Source organism: Ambystoma mexicanum, chromosome 2p, assembly GCF_040938575.1.
Source record: "Ambystoma mexicanum isolate Mex_15411 chromosome 2p, UKY_AmexF1_1, whole genome shotgun sequence".
In the NCBI taxonomy this organism is placed as follows: domain Eukaryota; kingdom Metazoa; phylum Chordata; class Amphibia; order Caudata; family Ambystomatidae; genus Ambystoma; species Ambystoma mexicanum.
Window position 1 is genome coordinate 941885974 of NC_090923.1, and position 24585 is coordinate 941910558.

The window sequence follows — 24585 nt, forward strand, 5'->3', positions numbered from 1 at the left end:
TTGGGCTTTTGTGTAGGCATTGGAAAGGCTGGTAGATGCCTGGTAGTTATACACAAGCCAAAACTGTTGGCTTTGCCAATGCTTGTTGTTTACAGGACCTCGGTGAAGGAAACGTATAGTGTTTATAAATCGAGTGGCTGACGCAGACCTTGTTAAGACATTTGTATGACATCAGTAGCAGGCTTACAGATCCAATGAAGTGATTAACTCTTGGAAGACTGCTTTGAAACAACAATGGTGGGCACTTTGCAATGTTTGATGGTAAGACTCGAATAAAGCGAGCTCAAAGAGTGGCCATGAGGAGGTTGTTTGGGCGGAGAGGAGCAGAAACTGGTGGGAATGGCCATAGGTATTAGCATGGCTATGGGCACTCAATAGGTGGGCAAAATACCAAACAACACCCAAAAGATTTGTGTCCTTCCTCATGTGCCATTTCTCCATATCTGTACTCTAATGCAATAGCTTCAGCTTGTAGCCCAAACTAAAAAGCAGTGGGCAATGTGAGGTGCTCCACACTGGTCAGAGGTGGCAGAAGCTTCCACCCAGCGAGCGACGGGCTGAGAAAATACTGGTGGGTGGTGTGAGGAACAGTGATAGAAACCTCACTGGTGGACCAGGGCTGAAGCTAGCAGTGTGACCAGCTGTGTGTAGCTCATACTGAGGAGAGAGTGGGAGCCTCACTCTAGAAGGCAGTGACAAGCTTGCATATGTGGGCAGTGTTGGAAGCTCTCTATAGTGGCACAGCCAGACTCTGGCTTGGGGGGACATAAGCCCTCCCAAATTGAGGAAGTTGAAGGCAGAAAGCAGCACCCTGCTGTGCTTCTCAATTCGGAGCACCAACGGGAAACACAACATAAAAGACAGAACACAAAATAAGAGGATGACCAACACAGCAAACATAATCAATTATTCAAATAAGTGAGTTTTCAAAGGGTTCCGGAAAGGAAGCTTGTTTCTTTCCTGATGTAAATCCATAGGCAGAGAATTCCAGGCATTAGCTGCCTGTACTGGAAAAGACCGGCCATTTCCATTCATGCGCCAGGCTCTGAACCAAAAAAGATGATTAGTGTTACTGGAGCGCAACGTTCTCCTTGACTCATATTTAGCTAAACTTTCCTTGAGATAAAGGGGAGCCCTACCATAAAGGCATTTATGTGCCGGAGGAATTATCTTAAACTGTATAATAAATCATATATGTTTGTATTTCTCTTCGTACTCTACCTATTTTTTCAAGGTACAAGTACGTGGTTTTCTTAATTAAAAGAACACATGTAGGTTCCCAGTATTACATCTACATGTGATTATTGTATTGTCCTATCTCTTTGTTTGACGAAACAGATCTTTACTACCCCTGAAGGTTGAGATAGTGATTGTTGGGGGTAAGTTGTGTTATGGCATTTTGATTCACAGCATTGGGAGAACTAACAGGGAGGCACAACTACTTATTTAGGAACACATTTTCACTCGTAACATGGTCCTGAGTCTTGCAGTGTCCCCATAGAGCTGCCCCGCATGCAACCAAGGCTTTGGTCAGTATTTTATAGATCTCTGAAGCAGGGTTTTTGACTCCTCCAACTTTTTCTTTGAGTGCAAATCTCCTCAGCGCCCCACAGTTTCTTTCCAAGGAGATACCGGACTTCATGATGTGAGCGGCCCATGAACAATTATCATGAAACCTCACACCAATTGAAAATGGTGGCAGGAAAACCATAGCCTTGGTTTTGCTGAAGTTAATTTCTAACCCCAAGGCTTTGAATTTACTACAGAAATGATCCCCTGTTATCCTAAGTCCAGCTGGGGAGGATGCCAGGAGCATGGTATCCTGTGCAAAGAATAGAGAAGGGATTTGTGCATGGTCTTATTTAGGGGCATCCTGCTAGTTTCCAGTATATCAAAGATGACCTTGTTTATAAACAAAATAACATCAGAGCCAGGACGCAGCCTTGTCTAACCCCCTTCTCTACCCCAAACCTTGTTTTCAATTCCCCTGCCAAGCCCCAGCACATGGCAGCTTGATTATCTGTGTACAAGAGCTGGATTAAGGCTAGGAGATGACCCGGAACATGCCTGTCCCTTATCACCTGCCAGAATAGGGCACATAGAACCTGAACAAAGGCAGTCTTGAGGTCCACGAATACTGCGTATATCATAACCCTGTTCAGAACTACATATTTCTAAAGTATCATATAACGGCTAAATGCTTGGTCCAATGTACACATCCTGGACTGAAACCCCACCTGGAGATGACTGATAGACCCTGCCGAAACTTGCCCATTCGCTAGATTCTTTACCAGAATTTTAGCAATAATCTTGCCAGTGGCACCCAGCAAGGATATAGAGCAATAGTTTGACGGTGTCCCCCTCTCCCGCCTTTTTATACACTGGAATAATGTCTGCCCTCCTCCAAGATTCGGGAACTTGCATCTAATTAAAACATTACAAAGCGCTGGGACCCAGACCACTAAATCGCTCTGAGATAGGTCATCTGGAACCTTATACGGGTCACTTTTCTGTGATCTAACAGCTTCAGCAAATTCTAATAGCGAAAAACTAAAGGTCTGAGGTCCATCTTCTATCTTCGTACCCTGTTCAAGATCCTCTTCCAGTGCGGCCCAAACACTACTTTGTGTCTCATGATCGAGCTCCCTGAAGTGGTGATACAAAGCGTCCATCCCTATACAGCCCTGAATGGCTGACCCCACTCATCACTACTAGAAGTAACACATTTCCAAAAAGTTGCTGAATCACCTGCCTTGGTCAACAATGGGGGTCTGTTCTGACGTATAACATTTTCTGGGGACTACTATTGGACTAAAGTAGGCCTAGGTTATTTCTATTATGTCAAGAAAGGTACAAAAACACTTTAAATGTGAAAATGCACAGGAAGGAATGTCAGACACAAATTGATATCGATCTGTCAGCTTTTTAAATTTATTTTGCTGCTGGATGCATTTATTAATCATGCATCAGTAATTTTTTTTTTTTTTTTTTTTTGAGAAAAAGGTATTTGTTGAAAAGAACAATTAGAAACTGCAAGAGGTTCAATCACAAATACAGAGTTTGCAAAGGGGTTAATTCTTAATCTTAACTTTTCCTCAAGCAGTTGTTTATGGCAAAATAATTTGCAAGACAAAATAGTGTTTAAAAGAAACACTGTGTAACCACCACCTATAGTGACAAGTGATTAGCATGTAGTACATACATAACAACCAAAACAAAAGCAATGAATAGAAAAACCTTTGGTTATGTGTATCCAGGCTGGAGGGTGACCTAACAAGTGGTCGACGTCTAGATATAGATCAAAGAAGATGTTGGGACCAGGAGAAGTATGGAGGTACTGGTCGGTGAGACGTTTCGGCTTAGAGCCTTCATCTAGGGCCTGGGGTAGGTCTCCCTAAAAATAAAGTCAGGGGGACTCCATTAGTGACTGAGTGGAAAGTTAAAAACTTTTGTTTAAAAAACAAGACATAATATTTTCCATGAATATGGTACACCACTATAAAATCAAGGACAAGGGAGGCACGGGACTGACCTTGGGGGGTGCAGATCTGTCAGGATCTGAAGTTACTGTGGCACATGAATGGCATGAGATGCTAAGTGGTTTGGTCTTCTGGCAGCCGGCTGTGAATGGCTGCAAGAATCAAAGAACATGTAGTTCTACGTAAGATTACTGTTAGTGGAGGTCAATAACAGAAAAATATTTACCCAAGTGTACCAGGAGGGCATGTGCTCACCTAGCTAGGTTGTAGCTGCGCGAAGAGTCTCAGGAAATGCGCAGGGTGCCGGTGGGTTTTGCAACTGTTCACTAAAGTGTGGACCAGCACGTAATGGTGGCTGGGTGATAGTTTCCGTTATTGTCTGTAGTCGTCCTATGAGAGAAACGAGATGCGTGCGCCCGTTAGGTTAACTGGTGAGGAAAGGGTCTGTATTGTGTGACCAAGTCGGGGAAAGTATTTACCTGGAATTTAAGTCCCGGGCTCACTGCAGGCTGGCGCGTAGGACCGCATATGCATTTTGCGACTGGATCACTGCGTTCAGGCAGGGGAACTAAAAGCAGCCGAGCTATGCACGGCTGTGCTGAGTGCGCATGCGCATCAGGAGTAGTGTTGTTATGACTGGCGAGTGCGCATGTACCGGCCCGCTGTCCTGTAGCGTTGCCGTGGGTGCATGACAGTGCGAGACACTAGTCTCTTGCACATGTCCATTACGAGACGGAATGGCAAGTCCGTTAAAAGTTTGCCGGAATAAGTTGTATTCAGTATTGGCCCACCATATACTGCTGACCTGTGAAAGCTGTGTAGAGGTCAGATGCAGGCTGTGAATTACATCGAGGAGCAATATAACCAAAAAGGTGTGATATGGGACTTTTGGCATGTATTTAAAATTAAGGAGAGTACCCAATTTTAATGGAATTTTAGTTGGGGTGTCCTGAATAAGGAAAGGCGGGTCCTGCCAGGTAACTGCACAGAACGCACCTCAAGTAAAAGAGTGTGATGCGGAAGGGAAGAATAGTTGAGGAACTAGTTTAGGACCAGCTAAACGTGGACTCTTCAAATGGCATGAGAGATGGAGATGACACAGGGAGAGGAGACAAAGGAGACAAACGCTTGAGTGAAAGTGTGTAATTATCTACAAAAGCGCGTGGGGTCTATCTCATTCAGCCCGGTTGTAGTACTTTTCAATTTAAAAATCCACCATGCTTCTTTGTGGTTGAGTGAGTTGGTGGCATTGCTCGTATTAGGTACTGAATCTGCTATCCACCATAGGATATCGTCTGGGCCATGGTGGTTTTCAATGTAATGTTGCACCATTGGGGCAGTGGCAGATTTGCAACGGATTCGAGATCTATGCTCTCCTATCCTTTTGTGGATTTGCCTAGTTGTTTGGCCCACGTAGCGCAAGCCACAAGGACATTCAATGATGTAGATTACGTTGATCTTTGTGATTTCTTCTCCAGTCTTGCATGTGATAGCATGTGCTTCAGATTCTTGGATCGTTTAAGCGCCATTCTTGGTGTTTTCTCTTCTGGCAGGCCTAATTGTACCAGAGGCCAGAACTTTTTCAAGATCCCTTTTAGTTTGGTTGTGTCAGGGCCGAAAGTGGAGACAAATGTGAGGGTCTCATCTCGATCCGGATTTTTCATTTTGGGTGTTAATAGACTTTCCCTGGGCGTGTATTTGGCTCTTTTGATAGCCCGACTGACGAGTTTTCTGGGATATCCTCTTTCTCGTGTTATACAGAGTATACCCGTGCATAGCTCGGCTGCTTTTAGTTCCCCAGCCTGAACGCAGCGATCCAGTCGCAAAATGCATACGAGAGTATAACACAGAGTATAACACAATACAAAGAAATGGTGATGCACTTATTAAACGAAGAAGGTAACTACAAAAAACTAAGGAAAGACCCTTCAGCCACCATAAAACAGAAAATTCAGGAAATAACCAGATTTGCACTAGAGCATGAGTGGATTACAGAGCATGAAGAAACTTTCCTTAATACCTCAGACAACAGAATACCGGCTTTTTATGCTCTACCAAAACTTCATAAAAACAGCCAAAACCCTCCAGGCAGACCAATTGTGTCAGGATGTGGGTCAATTCTTGAGCCCATTTGCAAATTCATAGACTATTTTCTGAAACCTCTTAGCCAGCAAACACCCACGTACCTCAGAGATACCATGTCAACCATCTCCAAATTTGAAGGACGCCATTTCAACAGCGAGCAGGAAATCCTAGTCACCATGGATGTTGTTAGCCTCTACACTAACATCCCACAAGAAGCAGCGGTGGAGTGCATCCGACAACATCTAACTCACTTTATGACTCAGACAAGAGTTCCCACTAACTTTATAGTGGAACTACTTGAACTCGCACTAACCAACAACTTCTTCACTTTCGATGACGAATACTATCTCCAAACAAGTGGAACGGTGATGGGAGCCGCATTTGCCCCGAGTCTGGCAATAATCTTTATGGCAGAATTTGAAAGGCAACATGTCATAGACACATCCAACCCGTTTCAAAACAAAATCTCGTCATGGTTTAGGTACATTGACGATGTCATCCTTATATGGAACGGAGATGAAAACAGCCTCACCTCATTTTTCGAGTGGATCAATACCCAGACCCAAGAGATAAAATTCACTATGCAAAACAGTAACAGTGCCATTAAGTTTTTGGACCTGACCATCCTAGCCAAGAATGGCAAATTACAATGCGACCTCTTCACAAAGGAGACTGAGAGGAACACTCTACTTCACTACAAAAGTCATCACCCAAGGAACCTAAGGGATAACCTCCCATATGGCCAATTCCTGCGATTAAGTCGTAACTGCACCGAAATGAATACATTTCAAGAACATGCAAAAAAACTTGAAAGCAAACTACGAGAAAGAGGATATCCCAGAAAACTCGTCAGTCTGACTATCAAAAGAGCCAAATACACGCCCAGCACAGCTAATAAAAGACGCTGCCAGAGACCTATCACCATTTATCTCCAAACTGGTCAATGCATCCTTCTCTACAGGCATCATCCCAGCTAATCTAAAACAATCCTGGGTGCTCCCGTTGCTTAAAAAGCAAACTCTAGATCCTCTTATCCCCACCAATTACCGCCCAATCACTACAGTTCCGTTTCTACTAAAGATCCTGGACAAAGTGGCCTATATACAGATTCAAAACTACCTTGAACTGCACAAACTACTAGGAACTAGACAATCTGGCTTCCGCCCACTACACGGAACGGAAACAGCCCTGATTGACTTAAAGGCCCAAATAGACGAACTGAGAGATCAGGGCAAGACAGCCCTCCTCCTCCTACTAGATCTCTCAGCTGCGTTTGATCTTGTGGACCACAAAGTCCTCTGCAAACACTTGGACGTTGCCGCTCACTTCTCCACCCAAGCCATCAGTTGGATAGAATCCTTTCTAAGTGAGAGAACTATGAGAGTCTTTTCCCCTTCGGCAGCAGCTGACCCTATACCTATTACTTGTGGAGTCCCTCAGGGATCCTGCGTCTCTCCGACCCTCTACAATATATTCACCAAACCTCTGTTCGACGATCTGGACAATCTCGGTATCACCTACACTAACTATGCAGATGATACACAGATTCTCTTCCCACTTTCTGGGGATCACAGCAGGGATGGGGAGTTGGTGAATAGAGTGTATCTCATCATTCAGGCATGGATGGCCACTCACGGTCTTTGCCTGAATGATGATAAGACAGAGTTGATCATTCTGGGCACACAAGCTAATATTAACAAATTGGGCCCGGATTACTCAGCCTTCAGCATAGACGGAAATGCCATTAAAGTCTCGAGGGAAGTAAAAACACTTGGTTTCTATCTCGACTCTACCCTGTCCTTCACTAAACAGGTAAACTCCCTAGCCTCCACTACTGCCTACACTTGTAAATTGATCAGAGCAGGCAAGCCCTTCCTGTCCAATACCAGCTGCCTAATCCTGGCTAGAGCCTTAATTCTTTCCCGACTAGACTACTGTAATGCCCTATACAGTAGCGCCAATAAAGCCACTACCCTAAGACTTCAAATTCTACAAAATAATGCTCTTAGAGCTGCATTAGGAATAAAAAAGAGGGAGCATATCTCCTCGACTAGGCGGCAACATAAATGGCTCTCTACGGAGAATAAAATCCAGCTAAAAATGATCTCATTAACCCATAAGGCCTTAAATAATGCAGCTCCCAGCTACTTAATGGACAAAATAAAAAGAAAAACTTCTAATAGACCCATGAGAGTCGCCAATTCCAATTGTTTGGCAGTACCTAGATTCAGACTCGCCAAAATTGGTGGCGCCTGCTTCCCTGTGAAAGCTGCTAACCTGTGGAACGCCCTGCCACCTAACCTAAGAGCTGACCAACCCTTCCCCCATTTCAGAAGGAACCTTATCAAACACATTATCGCCAACAACGACTTAACACCCGAACACTCACAAGTGTAGTCCGACCCAATGCACCCTGACGTGACATCAACCTTTATGCTTATTACCGCAAATCCTGTATATTGCTAACTGTACATTCATGTAAATACGGCAAATCTTTATCTGTACATTCTTGTAATTTGTGCAATATGGTGTAATATTGTAAATTCATTTATATAACATTGTAACATTGTAAGCTTCGCATATACTTGTTGCTGCGCCCGGTAACCTAAGGGTCTGGTGCGCAATATAAATAAATAAACAAACAAACACGCCATGGGAAAGTCTATTAACACCCAAAATGAAAAATCCGGATCGAGATGAGACCCTCACATTTGTCTCCACTTTCGGCCCTGACACAACCAAACTAAAAGGGATCTTGAAAAAGTTCTGGCCTCTGGTAAAATTAAGCCTGCCAGAAGAGAAAACACCAAGAATGGCGCTTAAACGATCCAAGAATCTGAAGGACATGCTATCACATGCAAGACTGGAGAAGAAATCACAAAGATCAACGCTTTGGAATATGCGGGAAATAAAGGAGCATCACCCCTGTGGCACCTGCACAGTATGTCGATTCACTAGAAAAATGTCTTCATTTAGGATTGGCGAACAAGACTGGGAACTCAGACAGTTTACAAATTGCAAAACGGCTAATGTAATCTACATCATTGGATGTCCTTGTGGCTTGCGCTACGTGGGCCAAACAACTAGGCAAATCCACAAAAGGATAGGAGAGCATAGATCTCGAATCCGTTGCAAATCTGCCACTGCCCCAATGGTGCAACATTACATTGAAAACCACCATGGCCCAGACGATATCCTATGGTGGATAGCAGATTCAGTACCTAATACGAGCAATGCCACCAACTCACTCAACCACAAAGAAGCATGGTGGATTTTTAAATTGAAAAGTACTACAACCGGGCTGAATGAGATAGACCCCATGCACTTTTGCAGATAATTACACACTTTCACTCAAGCATTTGTCTCCTTTGTCTCCTCTCCCTGTGTCATCTCCATCTCTCATGCCATTTGAAGAGTCCACGTTTAGCTGGTCCTAAACTAGTTCCTCAACTATTCTTCCCTTCCGCATCACACTCTTTTACTTGAGGTGCGTTCTGTGCAGTTACCTGGCAGGACCCACCTTTCCTTATTCAGGACACCCCAACTAAAATTCCATTAAAATTGGGTACTCTCCTTAATTTTAAATACATGCCAAAAGTCCCATATCACACCCTTTTGGTTATATTGCTCCTCGATGTAATTCACAGCCTGAATCTGACCTCTACACAGCTTTCACAGGTCAGCAGTATATGGTGGGCCAATACTGAATACAACTTATTCTGGCAAACTTTTAACGGACTTGCCATTCCGTCTCGTAATGGACATATGCAAGAGACTAGTGTCTCGCACTGTCATGCACCCACGGCAACGCTACAGGACAGCGGGCCGGTACATGCGCACTCACCAGTCATAACAACACTACTCCTGATGCGCATGCGCACTCAGCACAGCCGTGCATAGCTCGGCTGCTTTTAGTTCCCCAGCCTGAACGCAGCGATCCAGTCGCAAAATGCATACGCGGTCCTACGCGCCAGCCTGCAGTGAGCCCGGGACTTAAATTCCAGGTAAATACTTTCCCCGACTTGGTCACACAATACAGACCCTTTCCTCACCAGTTAACCTAACGGGCGCACGCATCTCGTTTCTCTCATAGGACGACTACAGACAATAACGGAAACTATCACCCAGCCACCATTACGTGCTGGTCCACACTTTAGTGAACAGTTGCAAAACCCACCGGCACCCTGCGCATTTCCTGAGACTCTTCGCGCAGCTACAACCTAGCTAGGTGAGCACATGCCCTCCTGGTACACTTGGGTAAATATTTTTCTGTTATTGACCTCCACTAACAGTAATCTTACATAGAACTACATGTTCTTTGATTCTTGCAGCCATTCACAGCCGGCTGCCAGAAGACCAAACCACTTAGCATCTCATGCCATTCATGTGCCACAGTAACTTCAGATCCTGACAAATCTGCACCCCCCAAGGTCAGTCCCGTGCCTCCCTTGTCCTTGATTTTATAGTGGTGTACCATATTCATGGAAAATATTATGTCTTGTTTTTTAAACAAAAGTTTTTAACTTTCCACTCAGTCACTAATGGAGTCCCCCTGTCTTTATTTTTAGGGAGACCTACCCCAGGCCCTAGATGAAGGCTCTAAGCCGAAACGTCTAACCGACCAGTACCTTCATACTTCTCCTGGTCCCAACATCTTCTTTGATCTATATCTAGACGTCGACCACTTGTTAGGTCACCCTCCAGCCTGGATACACATAACCAAAGGTTTTTCTATTCATTGCTTTTGTTTTGGTTGTTATGTATGTACTACATGCTAATCACTTGTCACTATAGGTGGTGGTTACACAGTGTTTCTTTTAAACACTATTTTGTCTTGCAAATTATTTTGCCATAAACAACTGCTTGAGGAAAAGTTAAGACTAAGAATTAACCCCTTTGCAAACTCTGTATTTGTGATTGAACCTCTTGCAGTTTCTAATTGTTATTTTCAACAAATACCTTTTTCTCAAAAAAAAAATTACTGATGCATGATTAATAAATGCATCCAGCAGCAAAATAAATTTAAAAAGCTGACAGATCGATATCTATTTGTGTCTGAAATTCCTTCCTGTGCATTTTCACATTTAAAGTGTTTTTGTACCTTTCTTGACATAATAGAAATAACCTAGGCCTACTTTAGTCCAATAGTAGTCCCCAGAAAATGTTATACGTCAGAACAGACCCCTATTGTTGACCAGGCATTTCTAGCCCATTGTTCTGCCGTAGTCGGGTGATCCCTCCAGTTACCAGAATCACCTGCCTTAGCTGCTTCTAGGAAGTCTCCCCATTCTCCACTAAATACAAAACACAAATGACCATGGCCTTTATGTCACCCCCAATTACTCCTGATCCGTTTCTCATCAACGACTTTGTGTTTTTTTTTTTTTACCAGAATAAATATTTATTCATGTAAATTTTTAAAAAAAACAAATCTTCTATACACCATTTAAAAAACAAATTTAGGCATTCAAAAAAATTTCTATGACAAACATTTAAATCTCGTTTCTTTTACAGACACAAACAAAGACCCAGTTGTTCTAAATTGAGATCTACATCCCACATAGATGATAATGTTACTGTTAATGTTGATGTTAAAGGATATTTATAAGGCGCACTTTCACCACCGGAGTGGTCCCCTGGCACTCTGGCGGCTCTGAATGAAAGGCAAGAGGGTAGGGTAAGTTAGCAGACCAGAGTGGGAGAAAGAACAAGAGAGCAGTGATCTGCTGTAAGAGCTTTGATACTCCCAATAGGATTGAGTCTGTCAGCATTTGTGAGTGTCTTTATCTTCCATTGACTCACTTGCTTTATTAATAGGCTTGGGCGAACGATGACTTAACCCCCATTTATTCGGAGCTGGCCACTTGACTGGCTACTACTTCAGGAACGGAGCTCAGCAGTGCATTTGTTGTCCTTTCGATTACCCTAGGCGCATTCATTTGTCCGATTTGGAATATACATATCACCCCTGCTCCCCTTTTTAATATAAGTACACATATTTGTTTTTTGTAGACACAGAACACACATTGCTGGATTTTAAAGAAATGGGTCACGTCCTGACGAAGGCCGCGCAAGTTTAGAACATCATGAGACGGCCGAAACCCACTGTGTCGACTTTTCTTTGGAACAATAACGACACTGCAAATAAAGGGCAGGTCAAGCAACAATAAGGATTTGGAACAACCTTTTAAAATATCTGGGTGTCTGTTCACTGATTACATATAGAGTTTGTAGCTATGTGGGATATAGATCTCAATTTAGAACAACTGGGTCTTTGTTTGTGTCTGTAAAACTAACGAGATGTTAATGTTTGCCATAGAAATGTGGTTCAATGCATAAATGTGGTTTTTTAAATTTTGTATAGAAGATTTGTTTTTTAAAATGTACATGAATAAATAGATATTCTGGTAAAAAAAAAAAACACACAAAGTCGTTGATGAGAAACAGATCAGGAGTAATTGGGGGTGACATAAAGGCATTGGTCATTTGTGTTTTGTATTTGCTGTTAATAGCCTGGAAGACCAAGGCCTACCAGGTACCTTTAGTATAAAAAAAAAGATATTAATTTTCCATTTGCATAACGTTTCTTTTTTTGATGCAAGATATTTTTATAGTTGGACCTCAGAGTACACAGGGAACCTTTATCCATAGGGATATTACCCTTTATACACTTGATTAAATCTCCCTTATCCTCTCTACTATCCCTATTATACCAGGTAGCTACTTTAACAACATGTCGTTTCACGATGGTCTTAGAATGTGTTAATAGGGGCCGGATAGCTTGTATAAGAGACTCATTGATCAATGGCCTGGCTATCCGAACATTTCTCACCGCACAGAATGGCATGATAGATATTAGGGATACTGTCCGATTCCCAGTGGCGTCGCTAGAAGGGTGTGGTGTGGGTGTGCCCCTCCTCTGAAATCCTGCCCCACCCCCTTCTTCTCCCCTACCTCAGCTGGGCTAATTTCTCTGCATGGTCTGCAGTGCTGTGTCAACCCACACAACACACACCCAGGGCCGAAATCAATGCTACTGCACAACAATGAAGAGCTGTTAAGTTCCCCCTGCAGCCAAGAGTAGCCCCTCCAATCAGAATGTGGTGCACGAAACCGCTAATGATGGGTCATTAGTGACTTAATGATTTCGTGCCTACAGTCTGATGGGAGGGGAGGTGCAGTGTGGTGTGGTAGTTGGTGTGCACAAAAGATTCTCAGCAGGAGTGCTTTTGACATCACACACTGCCCTTTTATAGGCGCCCCCCTACTTTTGTCTGTGGCCGCCTCTGTGCCCATCCAAAATTTTAATCCTGACGCCACTGCCGATTCCTGCAATCGGGTCCACTTTATTGATTTACGAGAATGCCCAGCTACAGAGATTGCGGAGTTCCTGCCTCTGTCCAGTGGGATCGGACTACGACACTCTGCAATTCTTATCGATAGGGTGAGGGGTTTGTAATCATTTTCACATCTACCCATCACCTGGAAGTCCTGTACCAATCCCCGGTCACGGGACAATCGTCAGGATATATTATATCCCGTATCAGGTAATAATGTCCCCACACATAATGTCCACATGCATAATGTCGCCGGAAAAAGCCATTGGCGACATTAAATATGATGACATTATGCATGGGGACAGATTGCAGGGATTTCCCCTGCTCCCCTTGTTTAATGTAGTAATGTCTCTGCAAAAAACAGATACTTTTTTGTCAGGAGACGTTTTTGCGGGGACATTATTACATTGGAACCGTCGAAGGGGACCATAGCCACACAGTTAGATTGCATCCCCTTCTTTTTAAATCCTTTCCCTCCATCAATATACATAATACATGAGGGCCTTGATCTCTGAGATTAGAACATTAACTTCCTTTATTGGTTTAAATATTTTACAAAACTTTTTTGAAATATTACTACTGGGTAAGGAGGGATTTGCTTTTCTTTGGACATATTTTACTCAACACTAAATACCCTGCCCCCACCTCCACAGGGCAATAGGGATCAATAAAAGGGATCAATAAAGTATAAATGGAACAAAACACAGCGTCCCCTATAAAATATATCCAGATATCGATACGCTGTATGCAGGTAGGGGACATCAAATCAATAACTCGTTACAGTGACACAACTGGTACATTAAATATTATTACCCTAAAATAGATAAAATACATGAAAAGGCAATAATAGCACAGTAATAAGAGATTAGCAGAACCAGCCTGCAGCTGCCACCCAGGCCCAGCGAAAAAGTCCCCAGAGTGAGGAACGCACGACTTACTTAAAGGGCAGACTTAGTGCGTCTCCCTCCTCTCCTCTCCCGGAGACCTGCACCGGGGTGATACTCGGCCACCAAAGTCTCAGGTACGCGCCTCTCAAACCTGCGGTGGACTGGCCTCCTTGCCTATGAATCTTGGACCCGAAAACTCCGGTGCTCCCTTGGCTGCTTTGCTGCTAAATTGTTATCGCCCCCTTAGCTCACTCAGCGCCCTTTTAATCATCCCCGGCACTTCCGGTGTCACGAGGCTGCAGTCTTCGAACGCAGCCACGTGGTACTCAGTTACTTGGTGTTGGTGGAAACCCGTTTATCATGCCAAGAACTGAGACGGCTTGCTAATGCCCTGTGGGGTTACAGTTACTGCCTTTCAGCAGCTAAGTAACAGCAGTTGGGAAGACAAAATCGGCAAGTAATGGCGGCAACATGGGACTTATGCGAACATACATGAACGTTCAGCATACCGGTACCTGTCGCGGTTACTTATCACGGCCGCTACCACATCCTGCTGTATCCATCATACAGGACCCCTGCTCCGCCGAACACCCTGCGGTGCCGAACACCCTGTGGCGCCAAACACCCAGGGGCGGACTGGCCTATAGGAAACTCTGTAGATTTCCCAGTAGGCCTCTGCACCCTGGGCCTCTTTTGTGTGGTAACCTATTTTATTACCACATTTTCTCACAGGAAAAGGGTTGGGCTAGCTGAAAATGTGTAATATGGGGCCACTTTGAACATTATTTCAAGGGCTTCTTTTGTTTCCCAGTCCACCCCTGCAAACACCCTGTGGCACTCAACAGTCAAGCCCTTTGCCTCCTGCGGGTTTCTCATCTCTTCATCCTCCTGAGGTCCATGAAATGAGCACTATTGAGTTTGGTTGCATTTCACACCTGTTATCTATGCATCTCTTGCCTCATACCCTCGATGGTAAATGAGCATGCTACAAACACACCTTTATGTTAGAATTAATGTCAGGCATACTTTCATATATTTAGGTAGCACCAGGTGACATTATTGTGAGCGCTGTCAGGCAAACCCACAATGTTTTATACGAATGTACACACCAACCTGACTGTAGTAACCATTTGTTGAGAATAAAAAAACTGCAAGATATGATAAAAGTGCTAGAAGGAGGTATCTGGCAGAGAGAAGCCAGCTAGGCTGGAATATTGCCACATCGCTCGTGCCGGTGGTAGATCTGGGGTGGAGCCCCATTCATGGAGTCCCACAGGCCTCAGTTGGAGATTCGGAGCATTTGCCTTGGGTGACAATTCCGCCCCCGGTAAATCCTCAATTCTTTGCAGCTAATATGAAGGAAAAAGCTCCAGCTAAGTGCTGGGTGTTTTTCCTCCACGTCACCTGCATACTCTTAATATAGCAGCGGGTTAAAAGTTGTGTTCATTCTGTTACTGCCACTTTTTCACCGCACCGGCCAACGATTGGTAATGCTGCTTGCTTGTGCGAGGTGCACTTACCCTGCAGTGAGGGTCACATTGCAGTGTTGCACTGTTGTATATGTGCGCTTCTTCCAGTCCTACAATGTCATTAGCCTTTCAATATTACAGCGGTGGCGTCCTCTTCTGTGTGATGGGCACTATGTCAGCCTTTCAGTGGGGGGAAGAGGGGCATTCCATATTATAGCAGAGGTGCCCATTTCTGTGTGAGGGTGTGCTTGCCTCAGACCTGTCAATAACCCCACGGGGGTGTCCTGCTGGACACTCAGTACAGTCCTGATACAAAGGACACTTTACAGAGTAATAGGGTAAAAGGGCGAGAGGAAAAGCAAAGATTCACAAAGAACACAAATGTTGAGTGGCATAGACAAAGCAGAAAAAAACCAACAATATTTAGTTAGGGAATGTAAAATAATAGGAGACAGGATGATAAGACAACCATTCAAACAGATCAAGCAACTTCATAGGAGGGCATTTAATGAAAATAGGAAGTCGAAACAGGCTTGGGGACTATCTCAACCTTGGTGAGCAAGGTTAGTAAGGGGTGCATCAGTGGATTTAGTTTAGAGAGAGAGATTTGCCTATATGGTCGATACATTAAAGATTCAGCCCATTGTGATGAAGAGGAACTGGGTGATTTCTATCGGGAAACCCCCTGCTCTTCATTAATTAACCTATTATTGCACGTGAGGCGGGGATGTGTACCTGTATTGCTCTGCGCTATCTTGCTTCCAAGTCTGCCCCTGAGCTATCCTCCCAACCGTTGCCCTTGACCATTGTGTTCACCTGATCCACACAAGATACATAGTGTGTACTCAGCTGTGTACTCACACACGCATGCAATTGTTTTTGTGAAGCTTAACCCCTGCACTTATTGGCAAGCACCAGATTTCGAACCACACACATTTCTTCGATTACACAAATACAAAGAATGTGGGTTTAGGCCCAAAATACCAGGAATGAAAATAATTCCAGAGTGTATGGTTCCGTGGCAATCCCTCTAGGCACATTTTCCTATGTCATATAATATATTGGTAGACCTTAGTGCAGGGATCTGCAACCATAGGCTCTTTAGAGGTTTTTGACTACAACTCCCATGATTCCTCACGATTGACCATGCTGCCATGAATTGGTGGGAGTTGTAGTCAAACTCATCTGGAGAGCCAAAGGTTGCAGACCCCTAATTAGTGCCCTCCGGTGTCTGCTTATTGCGAACTTCATTTTTCATGTACATTACGGGAAGCAAAGGCTAAAATCTCGAACACCTAAAGCTGTGCTCGATGATCGACACAGGAAATGATTTGAAATGCTGGTCTGAGCGCGCACAAAATTAAAAAACAAAAACTATGTATTTTAAAAGCACAAGCTATTCCCCGCAGAGAGCGGTCACTGCTCATGTCATTGTGTTAAAACGCATGCAGAGAGTGCAGGGGCCTCAGGTGAGGCAGCAGGCAGCATTGCATGGGAAAACAGAGGGCATACTTTAGGACAGTTGTGTGCAAGGCATTTAAGAAGCACGCTTCCTTTATTTTTTTTATGTAAACCCCAGTTTGCCGCCTTGTAGAGAATTAATAGCTAGGAATGTCAGCTTAATGTAGGACCGTAGACCGTGTGCAGTGCTGTCACGGGGTTTGCTGAGCCCAGGCCAGGGCCCAAAATGTAGTGAGTCCCCTTTACTCATGTCTACACTGCCCCAGTGGCGGCATGGCGGCACCAACAGGAGATCCAAGAACTCTCCTTAGAGCGCATGGTCGGAGGGACCTCAAGGAAGCCATAGCCTTGTCAGTAATCAAGGGGCCGGCGAGTAGATGCAGAGGAATGCCAACCATTAAACAGCACGAATCCGGCCCTAGGTGGAATTGGAAGCCACGCTGTGTCTCCACAGTAATGCAGGAGATGCCAAAACCCACATGCCACTGAAGGGATCCAGTGAAAGCCATGAGTAACTGGCTGGCTGGAGGTTCCACCATGGTGACATGAGGACTAGTCTCTCCAACTGAGGTTCACAAGTATGTCACAATCTGGTGCCAAGCATATCGCTGGTGCACGACATGTCTATAAGCAGTGCCTGCAAAGCACCCTCCTTTGGAGAGGACAGACCCTCCTTTGGCCATTTCTGAATCATTCCCGTTCACTTTGAGCACCGCCACTAGTGTCTACACCTCTTAACGCTTGGCTTGACGGAGGCAGGCATTTGATTTGGATCAGAATACTCACATTGTTAACTCAGAAAAATCCCCATTTTGGACTTTTCAGTGCCCTGAGGTGCTGTCTTTTGAGAGATGGTTTTGGTGCCACATAGAACCATGATATAGTATGATGATACTGACGAGGGGGAGTAAGTTCCATCAGCACAGGTAAGGATTGGTTGCCCAATGTCAGTGGCAGATTCCTCTTGGTGGCATTCGTATTCCTACCAGAGTAGCTCACTCACCTTGTTAGAATCCTCTGCTATGGCTTGTAAACTCATGCAAAACTAGCATTATTATTAGGCTATTATTATGAGGATATTTATTGAGTGCGGACCTAGCTTCGAGAAGCAACAGAGCACTTTACAATCATAGGGGGAAGAGCACAGTGCGGGAAGAAGAGAAAGGGAACAGGGATCTAAAAGGCGACAGTGGGCAATTGGCAGCATGAGTAGATGACAGTGGGGAACAGATCACAGAGTCTCAGGTAGGTTGGGGAGTGCAGGGTGTGTGTACCTAGGTGTTAAGGAGGAAACATTCCTTCAAGAGGAAGGTGTTGAGCTCTTTCCTGAACTGTATAAGTGATGGGGTAAGTATGATGTTGACGGGGAGGAAGTTCCAGAGTCTTGGAGCATAGACAGAGAAGGCCAGTTCTTTCTTTCCTGCACTGTCTTAATTCAAGTCTGCCCATTTCCTTACTTCTGGTGGATTGCAGGACTCTGGAGATGCTGAGTTTCTCAGTGTGGTACCTTGGGGGCATCAGGATAACAGCCTTGTACATAAGTGGTGGCTGGTGAACTTTTAAGTGGTGGGGCGTAAATGTATTTTCCAGCGAAGAAGGGCGCTCATGTGTCTGACTCAGAAAGGGGGGGGTCCCAGGGCGGTTCTCTCCCCGGCAAACATTTTTTGAAATGTGGAGTGAAAATGGTGTATTTTGCAGCACAATTTTCAAGAAAAGTTGTAGAAAAAGATCTGAGATACAAGCAATTCTCAGAGGAGAACCCAGACAATATTCTTCTACCAGAGATGCCAAGTTGCTGACAGTACAGAGGGCCATTTTGCAGCAGTAAATCATGTATGTGCTCATCTCCTACAAGGACACAAATATGCTTTCATTATTAAGGCAAGTGCTGGGTAAAGGGTACCACTGCCACCCCTTAAAATGTGTCCTACTTATACAATTTTTCTGCAGTAATTATAGCTATCCTAAATAATGTGACAGAAGATATCATAATGCACATGACTTTCCTGGGTTTGGTAGTTAAAAATACAATCAGGATACCACACAAAGGGCCTCATCTCAAGTTAGGTGGTACCCCGGCAGTAATACTGCCAGGATACTGCCTAACGCTGATAGCGCTACCGCAACTCGGTCTGGTGCAATTTGCACCGAATCACGAGTTGCGGGGGGTGAGAAATCACCATTCCCCATTGGGTCATGGGGTTAGGGAGCACTATTACCGCTGGCGGTAATTGCGCCGGCAGTCATAGCACCGAAAACGGCCCGAAAATTGACATTTTTTCTTCCAACAAAAATCTGGAGCTAAAAATGCCATTTTACGCCCCAACTCATGATTCGGCTAGCCCTTAAAAGCAGCGGTAATACAGTTACTGCTGCATTTAAGGGCTCAAGCCAAACTTGTGAGGAGTCCCAAAGTGTATTCAATTGTTGCTGAAATACTCAGTGAGTTGCTAATTGGATATGTAATGTGCCAATTGCCTCGGGTGATGCTTAGATACACCAGAGTACTCCCAAATATGTCCACTCAACACACCAGCTTTGCTGTAAAAGAAATGGCACTCACCTTTTTACATTGCCAAGCCAGTTAAAGCTTTCCGAGAGCAGTTAATAACACGTTGTTAATGAAGCCATAACACTGAAAACAGTGCTCTCATATTAGCGTTACCCCAGTTGAGCATTGCCATGTTATTCCAGCAATACCATTCCTAGCAGCGTGGCCCCACGTAGCACACTGCCATATTGGTATCCACTGTGTGTCCAGAAAACAATGTTAACCCAGTGTCAACCCCAGTAAAAACACATTGACAGAACTCATGGGGTCTAGTCTCTGCTATCCCCACTATTGGAAACTTGAACTAATTGGTCCTTGTCCTCCCTCCCTGCTTCATACCCATAGGTTACGATTCAGTAGCACTCACGCAGACTTACTTATTGAGCCAGAGGGATCCTGCGATCTTCTCTTCTGTAAGAAACAGCTTCACGTGTAAACTGGAGTCCTGCAAAGAAAGCAGACTTGTTATTAACATCTGTATCTCCTCTGAAATTAATACAGGCAGAACCTACAGTGAATCCTATACCCATACAGTACAGCCTGCCAAGTTAGAGTCATACATGCCCACAGTGGAGGGTCTTGCAAGTTCACACTTCAGCATACCGAGCCTCACATGCTCACACAGTACACAGCCTTGCATGAACAGTGAGAGAGTTCAGAGCCTAATGTCCATGTCATGTACTAAGGCAGGCACTTATAAGCAAGATGTCAAATCAATATAGCTTTGTGCATTTTGACAATTGCTTATGATAGGTCAATTCTGCTGTTAATTACAGCTGATGCATTAATGTTAATAATAAAATCACAGTTTCATGAGGGGCTCCTCCCAAACCTCCATAATAGGTGTTAAACTGCAACTCAATTATACACAGTTTAGCACTCTCTAAAAGGCTGAGTAACCCTTGCTGTGATTGGCATACCTGGCTACAGGGTACACACAAAGCAAGTGCTTAACCTGCTGAGCTATGCAAAACCTCTACACAAAAGGAAAGCTGCATCCCTAGTGCATACCACAACCAAATCTATGGGAAAAAGAATTAACTAAATGGATGAGGAATACCCTGGAGTGAGCCCCAGGCCTGGGCCATCCTACACTGGCCAATATGTTTTGCCTGGGGCTGACTCCAGGGAATTCCTCATCCATTTAGCGGATTCTGAGGTGCACTCTGGTGTTCACTTTGCAGCAGGCCTGGCTGAAGATGCGTGTGGGCCCATTTCAACATGATGGTTGCCCCCCTGGCTTAGAGTGGAAAGCAGTCTGAGGCACCGATGGGGGGCATACATTATAATGGAGATAAAGAGAAGGTTAATAGCCGACAATTATTACAAGACTGCGGGCGGATAGGGAGCTGAAACATGATGTAAGCAGCGAAAGAAGGATTCTGGGCGTTCGGTCGTTATGAATCCTTCTTTCCCCGCTTACAGGCAGGCAGCCCTACCAGCGCAGGGTGCTCTGCACAAACACCGGAAAAAGAACCTGTTTGTTTGTCCCATGTGCCTGAGCTCTGGTAGGGCTGCCTGTAAGCATGTACACACTTTGCCCATGGCAGTGGCGCAACACCATTGAGCTGGCCGGCTTCATCCTCCCTCCCCCAAAATTTTGGGCTATATTGACTCGACCTGGCTGCGGACAGAACAGGACACAGATGTTAAAGGGCCCCTAGGCTTCACTGCTAACAAAGGCCTGGCAATTACTAACGTAAAATATTTCATTGCTGGAACCTGCATTCATATGCATAATTTTGTAGGCAATAGAAATCTTGATGTGCATTTAATACTTGCATACCAGTGGAGTGATTGCAAGGGTAGAGAGGGGACAGGAGACCGCTCCTTCTCACAGTGGTCCTTAAATGGGTGCTTTCAGGGAGAGAGTTAACTGCTTGTAACATTGACACTGCACTAGAATAGTCTCATTAGAATGTGCAAAGAAGCGAGATGCCCCCCCCCCACAGATAGGTTTGCCACTCCCCCATTCTCTGAAGTTATCGCCTCTCCCAACATTTCAAGGGTTAGCTGGCCCCCTGAAATGTAGGTTTCGTTGCGCCCCTGTTTAAACACGTAGCAAAGCAGCAAGTCTTTCCAAATAGTGTGCCTGTGCCCCTGTGATTTTATTAATATTTCCATGGCTACATGTGAACACTGGCCTGGGCACTGCACTTAAGTACAGTGCCCAGGGCACTGCGCTTTAACGCAGTCTGTGCATGTTTAGAGTGCAAAGCAGTCCGAGACCCCGTGTGGGTGGCAGCCATTAATGATTTGTTTGCCCCATGGGTGCCTCAGACTGCTTTCCACACTCACTTCAGCAGCTCTATGCTCTGCAGTGATATATGACATGATAGTTTATTTATATAGTGCCTATACACAATGTGTTTCAAAGCGCTTCAAGGCAAGGGAGGGAACAAGGGAAAATACAAGACATTCTTACAGGCCATGAACAACAACAATGTGAAATTAACTATCGTACTCGGCCTGGCGACATTTCAATGCACACAAGCTCCTCATCACTGTGAAGTTTGGACACTGGCCTGGGCAGCAGACACATTAAGTGCAGTGCCCTAAACCAGTGTACAAACTTCACAGTGAGTGAGCCATGGGCACCTAACATCCGTCCTGACTCCCGCGTCAGTAGACCCCTCCCTGGACTGCAAATATCCCTCTTTTGATCCAGGCTGTAAGAGTTGGGGAAAACCCCTTCTTACACAGCCCGGACCAAAAGCGGGACTGTTGCAGTCCAGGAGAGGAGGGTCCGGGAACGTCGGGGTGGCTAACACCAGGTCCCGAGTTCTGCAGGGCAGAACCTGCCCTGCAGAACTTGGTTCATTTATAAAAAGAAATGTTCAAGACCGCAAAAGCCCCGCTTTTGCTCCAGGCTGTGGGAGAGCCTGGAGCAAAAAAACGTGACTTTTGCAGTCCAGGAGAGGGGGTCTGGGACCGTCTGGGTAGCTATCACCGGGTTCCCAGTTCTGAAGGGCAGAGTCTGCACTACAGATTTCAGAACATAAAAAAAACAAAAATGAACTTACCAGCTCTGTGTCCTGTACAGTCAGCTCCTCTGCCCCTCATCTCCGGTCATTCTGGTGTGGACTGTGGAGCCCGACCCACGTGCAGGAAGTTACAAAACAAAAACAAACATAGCCTATGGTGTTTGTTTGGTTTAGTTTCAGTTCCTGCACGTGGGTGGATCCCCACAGTGACATCACTGTGACCCTCCCTGAGCACTCCACCCCCTGTCCTATCTCTTGCACAGGCTGGGATGGGGACTGCAAAGTCTGGCCACACCCTAGTCTGTTTGAGGGACAGAACAGGGGGCTGGGTAAAGAAAAGGATGCCTTGGGTGCGTTTCTTTCTTAACGCCCCCATACATCCTTTTCAGCTTTCATTGTTGGCCCGGGAGGGCCTGCACTGTGCATGTACAGCAGGGATGGCTGATTACAGTCCTCCCAGCTGCACATCTTGTGGAGCCCCCACCATGTCCATGAGTAACAGGATTTTGCTGTTACTTGTGGACGTGGTGGGGGTGTCCTATTGTTGGTGGGTTGGAGCTCCTCACACCCCCATGGACCAGCCGTGCTGTTGTAGATGATGCAACAGGATTTTAAGATGATACTGATGAGGGTCCGGATGATGTGGTCGAATTTGCAGAGTCCGTTATTAAGTCTTGTTGCAGCATGCAGGACATATTTCAGGGGTGCTAGGGTAGTCGCTGGAAGGCCTTTTAAAAGGGCATTGGCACTATCCAGGTGGGAGAGGACTTGGACAGTAGATCTGAAGTTGTTTTCTGGGATGAAGGGTTTGATTTTCCGCAGGAGAGAAAGTTGGTACCAGGCCGTTTGTGTCTTGCTATGTGCTGTTTGAACGTGAGGTGTCTGTCGATGTAGAACCCAAGGAATTGGTGCAGTTGGCCAGCTGGGGTGTGACACCCATGAGGTTCATAGCAGAGATCCAGGTCTGGATGTCAGGGTGTTTGGTGTTGTGTGTTTTGTGGAGAGAGGAGGGTTCCGAGCGGTTCCATGTAGAGATTAAAGATCCCGGGGGACAGGATGGAACCTTGCGGGACTCCACAGGTGATGCGTAGAGTTGGTCTGGAAGGATCATCATAGAAAAAGCTTTTGTGTATTGTGTGTGTGTGTTTGTCACTGAGTGATAACTTGAGGTAGAAAAGGCATTTCAAACAACATCATGTGGAAATAAATATCCTCGGCGTGCACTCAAAAAAGAAGTTTATAGAGGAAGCCTGAAATGCCAGGGGGACTATGGCAATCGTATTAGTGTGGAGGACAGGTGCAAGTGGGAGAAGAGATTTTGTTTGTGCCCTAAAAACACAAGATGACATGTACTGGAAAAAGTGCTACGCGAGGTCGTCCAAGTCTCCAGGAATTTGCAGATATGCGTCCGTTATGGTGTAACAATCACTCTGATCGCAGTGCTGTAGTCAAGCTTTCCAGAAATGCAGTCAGTTGACCACAGTTGCTCCGAAATGGTTCTAAAAAGACAGCTCCCCGAATTCGAAACAACCTTGGTGTACATTTCAGTTGGTCAATTGCAAATGGTTTCTACTGGATCCTTTTCCCGTTTTCACTTTGGGCCAAGGAAAAAAACACCTTTGGAATTCTACTTATTAGATAGTACACATCTGTGTGCAACATTTTACAGCAACCGGACTGACAACGCTTTGTTTCCCTTTGCACTTCTCTGCTGTATTTTATACAAAAGTGACCTGCAAGCCTCAACTTAAGACCCCAAGAAAGAAACCTTTATTAAAACAGGAATAAAAGTGCAAATATGTTCACAAAGTGCACATCGGTAAAATGCTATACCTTCCATGAATGCATTTAGAAGGTGCATAGAAAGGGAAAGAGTACATATATATATATATATATATATATATATATATATATATATATATATATATATATATATATATATATATATATATTGAGTATAGGGACAGCAAAGCCTTTATATGACCATATATGCGATCTGTGTGTCATAAACAAAGTGTGAATCATACACATTGCAAGCACATGGTTTGTGATTGTCTGCTGTTTGTATGTTTGTAGCGGATATATGATTGTCAATTATATGTGTCAGCAACCGGATCATGTAGAGGCCAACTGGCATGTCCCAGCCTTGCTGTAAAGAGATTCTGCTGTCTTGCGCTTGTCACCTGAAAGCAGGGTGTATTTGTATAAATTCGAGTTAACATATGGTTTCTAGTTAATTTATTTGCTCACAGATGGGTGTCAGTACATCTCCTGAATTGCTATTAGGAATGGCCTGGGGTGATTTGATTCTATCAGGTGAATCCCATTATTA

The 24585-nt window shown here is 44.8% G+C and overlaps 1 protein-coding gene across 1 annotated transcript in view; it reads right to left on the reverse strand.

Moving 5' to 3' along the window:
• Positions 1-24585, reverse strand: part of GPR4 (G protein-coupled receptor 4) — a 548710-nt gene that overhangs the window by 284596 nt on the left and 239529 nt on the right. The window contains exon 3 of the mRNA XM_069644709.1: positions 19647-19714. The gene's annotated coding sequence lies outside the window, so the exon portion shown is untranslated. The remainder of the gene's footprint in view (positions 1-19646; positions 19715-24585) is intronic.